The sequence below is a fragment of the Suricata suricatta genome, chromosome 2 (genome assembly GCF_006229205.1).
Source record: "Suricata suricatta isolate VVHF042 chromosome 2, meerkat_22Aug2017_6uvM2_HiC, whole genome shotgun sequence".
NCBI classification, from domain to species: Eukaryota; Metazoa; Chordata; class Mammalia; order Carnivora; family Herpestidae; genus Suricata; species Suricata suricatta.
In genome coordinates, this window is record NC_043701.1 from 149,825,551 (window position 1) to 149,830,044 (window position 4,494).

Consider the following 4,494-nt stretch of genomic DNA (forward strand, 5'->3'; position numbering starts at 1 on the left):
TAAAAAATGTTCAAGTAATCCACAGAAAGGGAGACAATAAAAAGAAACAAGAAACAAAATAAACAAATATAAGACACAAACCAAAAAGAAAGACTTAAATCCTAACATATCAATAATTACACTAAATCTAAGTGGTCTAATAATGACAATTAAAACTCAGAGGTTGGCAAAATGGTTTTTTCTTTCAGATTTATTTGTTTATTTTGAGAGAGGCAGAGAGAGGGGAGAGAGAGAATCCCAAGCAGTCTCCACACTGTCAGTGCAGAGCCCAATGTGGGGGTCAAACTCACAAATCCATGACTTGAGGTGAAACCAAGAACCAGAGACTTAGCCAACTGAGTCACCCAGGCACCCTGGCAAAGTGGATTTTTAAAGTATAACCCAACAATATACTGTCTAGAAGAAACTTAATTCAAATACAGTCCTATTGGCAGGGTGAAAGTAATAGAATAGAAAAAAATATATCAAGCCAACATTAATTTTTTAAAAATTAATGTAAAAAAAATCAAGAATGGCTATAAAAATATCAAATTAGGTAGACTTCAAAACACTGAAAATTGCCAACAAAGAGAAAGACATCATATAATGAGAAAAGGGTTACTCCAAGAAAACACAGCAGTCCTAAATGCATATGTACCAGACAACAGAGCCACATAATATGTGAAACAAAAACTGACAACTAAAAGGATACACAAATCCACTTATAGCTAGTGACATCAACATGCCTTTCTCAATAACTGATACAATAGCTAGACAGGAAATCAGGAAAAATATAAAAGAACTCAATAGCAACATCAAACAATAAGATCTAATTGACATTTATAGAACACTTCACCCAACAACAACAAATACACATTCTTTTCAAGTACCCAGGGAATATGTACCATAATACAAACTTCAGCATGTATAAAAGAACTAAAGTCATATATAGTTCGTTCTCCAACCACAATAACCAAACTAAATTAGTAAGAGAGAACAAAAAATTTTCTCACCCTTGTAAACTCAACAATACATCTGTAGAAAAATCTATGGGTCAAATGGAGTCTCAGTGGAAATTTTTAAAAATACATTAAACCAAATGAAAGTGAAAATAAAACATATCAAAAATTGTGAGATACCAGGTAAAGGAAATATATAACACTAAGTGTCTGACTCAAGGTTACCACAAATGAGGAATATACAAGCATTTATTGCTTTATTGTGATATTTACTTTACCATGGTGTTCTAGAACTAAACCTGCAATATCTCCGAGGTATGCCTATAGTGGTAATATTTGCATAACTCTGTGAATATACTAAAAATCACTAGTTTGCACACTTCAAAGTGGTGCATTTTGTATTAATTATATCTCAATAAATTTGTTCTAAAAAATGAAAGAAGTTCCCAAGAGAAATGCAGTATAATCAGTAAGTTAAAAAAAATAATTAAACCAGGGGCACCTGGCTGGCTTAGTCAGTAGAGCACATGAGTCTGGATCTTGGGGTTGTGAGTTCAAGCACCATATTGGGGGTAGAGTTTACTTAAAATAATAATAATGGGGTGACTTCCAGGCTCACAGTCAGTTGAGCATCCAACTTCTGCTTGGGTCATGATCTCACAGTTCCTGGGTTGGAGCCCCACATCGGTCTCTGTGCTGACAGCTCAGAGCCTGGTGCTTGCTTCAGATTCTGTGTCTCCCTCTCTCTCTGCTCCTCCCCCATTCATGCTCTGTCTCTAGAAAATAAATAAACACTAAAAAAATTTTTTAAATACATGTTATAGAAATATTATGTGGTCCAGGAAGCTAAAATATTTACTGTGTGGCTTTTCACAGAAAAAGTTTGCTGACCCTTGATCTAAACAGTTATCACCTTAGGGCACCTGGGTGGCTCAGTTGGCTGAGCCTCCAACTCTTGATTTAATCTCTGGTCATGGTCCCAGGGTCAAGGGATCCAGTCACACATGGGGTTCTGAGTGGAACCTGCTTAAGATTTTCTTTCTCCCTCTTCCCTCTCTTCCACTGTGCATTCGCTCCCTAAAAAAATAATAAAAGAAAGTAAATTTTAAACAATAAACAGGAAGGTGCCTGGGTGGTTCAGTCATTTAAGCAGTTGACTTCGGCTCAGGTCATAATCTCATGGTTTGTGAATTCAAGCCCCATGTTGTCTGCACTGACAGTGTGGAGCCTGCTTGGGATTCTCTGGCCCTCCCCCATCTCTCTCAAAATAAATAAATAAACTTTTAAAAATAAAAATAATAAAAATTTAAAAAATAAAGAGAACCCAAAATGTACATGAAATCTTCTGGCTTGAAAAAAATAATTTTAAAATGCTTTTTCTTAACAAATATTATAGTGTTAATTCTCTGTAAAATTAAAAACTAATAATATTTCATATATGGTATTAGTTTGTAGCAGCAACAGATTGTTTTACCATAGTGTGAAAGTGAAAGGTTATATGCCTAGGTTTGGGGGCAGCTTTTGGAGGAAAGAGAATTTAGGATAACAGGCTCAGAGCTCATAAAATTCAGGACTCCCTCAAATACCATGGATATGAGGCAGGATGTCTCCTCTGGACTATTTGCCCATTGGGCTGTCTACTCACTTTCTCCATAAAAGGAAAATCATATGGGAAAGTCATCTTTTTCAGCAAGAGACAGGCTGCTTGGAGTGGGTCAGCAAGACAACTCTGCAACCTTGGGGGAATCTGCATTGACCTGGATTTCAAGCTAGCATTTTCTCTTCTTTTTTTTTTTTTTTTTAAGGGATCTTGTTCCTTCTTACATGTATCAAAACTTGTACTGAGCCATGAGTTCTGGGTTGCAAAAGAGGATTTATTTTCTGCACTCAGGTGTAAGTCTTTGTCCACAAAACTGAACAAAAACAAGCACAATTGCAATCAAGCTAGCATTTTCTAGGGAAGCTAAAAACAAACAAACCCCCCCCCCCAAAAAAACCATGACGCCCCAGACTTCACAGTGAAAACAAGCAATCTATGCAACTGAGAAGTGGAGACCTGGTTTAAGTTCAGCACTTCCTACAAGCCTGACCAGCTATAAATTTATTTAAAAATAAACATACACACACACCTCCTTTATAGTAGGATGTATTACATTGCTGTAGGCCAATATTCCTACTAAAATCATCTACTAGGGGCACCTGAGTAGCTCAGTCAGTTGGGCCTCCTACCTTCAGCTCAGGTCATGATCTCATGTTCATGGGTTCAAGCCCTGCATTGGGCTCTGTGCTGACAGCTCAGAGCCGAGAGCCTGCTTCCTATTCTGTGTCTCCCCCTCTCTCTCCCCACTCATGCTCTGTCTCTGTCTCAAAAATAAATAAAACATTTAAAAAAATTAAAATCATCTAGTAAAACCCACATAAATGACAAAAATATATTTAAAGGTATCCAACAGTTGTGGAAGCAACAAGGATAAGGGAGAGCAAAACTTCAGAACAGAAAGAATCAGGAAGGGGTGCAAAGCAACAACACTTTTGGCAGTGGTATGCTATCCCTGGAATCACAGCTTCAAGAGTCTCTATTAAGAGGCTAATGCGTTGAGTCCAAAAAGACAGAATGAAGTTTATTTCAGTCTTGCAGTGCTTAGAAAACAAAGACTTTCCAGATGAGGTTACCTAAAAAGAAAACAGGCAAGATATGAAAACCCTAAAGAAGGCAGTGAATTGTTCTTCGGGTCTAAACTCACTTTTAATCCAGGACCACTTACTAATTCTGACACAAATAAAGGTTGAAAATAAGGCTTAAACTCCTGCAGAAAGCAGTTGTGGAGGACAGAGATTTAGCATTCATGAAGGCCTGGAGTTCAAAGCATGTTTTTATAAATACATAAAGTGTCTCAAGATAAGTACCACCTTTGAAATTCTATGAGAAGACTTAAAATTTTGTTACAGGCAAAACTGAATAATTAAACCAGATCACAAATAGGAACCAGAGGTTAAGACTTCATCATATTTTTTAGGGTAACTTTATTCAACCCATAATAATTGGAATGACAAGAATCAGTCACTTGAGGGCAGAGCAACAGAATTTGCCCATCTGAACCAGAGAGAAAATAGGTTTGGGGGGGGAGGGGGGAATAAAGCCTTAGGGCTCTCAGTTATAGGGTTAAAAAAATAATGGCTAAAACCTTCCCTAAACTGACAAAAGACAAATCTAAATTGAAGATGCTGATCAACACCCCCACCCCCCACCCCCAAAAATCTATGCTTGGACACATCACAATGAAACTTCTGAAAGCTAAAGAACCCTGAAAGCAGCCAGAAACAATACTTCACTCACAGAGCACCAATTTGAATGACAGTGGATTTCTTATCTGAGATCGGGGAGGCCAGGATTGTCACATTATTCAAAAGCTGATAGGAAAAGACATTGTATATTCTTTATCTGGTTTGAAACTCTCCTTCAGGGACAAAAAAGAAATAAAGATACTCTCACACAAAAGAAAACTAATAGAATTTGTTTTAAGGAGACCTGCCATTAAAGAATGGCTAAAGAAGG

The 4,494-nt window shown here is 37.1% G+C and overlaps 1 non-coding gene across 1 annotated transcript; it reads right to left on the bottom strand.

Annotated features, from left to right (window-relative positions):
- Positions 1–2,747: 2,747 nt before the first annotated feature.
- Positions 2,748–2,876, bottom strand: LOC115286195. The gene has a single exon (XR_003905938.1). It is a non-coding gene; the product is annotated as a small nucleolar RNA SNORA40 (small nucleolar RNA).
- Between the last annotated feature and the right edge of the window lie 1,618 nt (positions 2,877–4,494).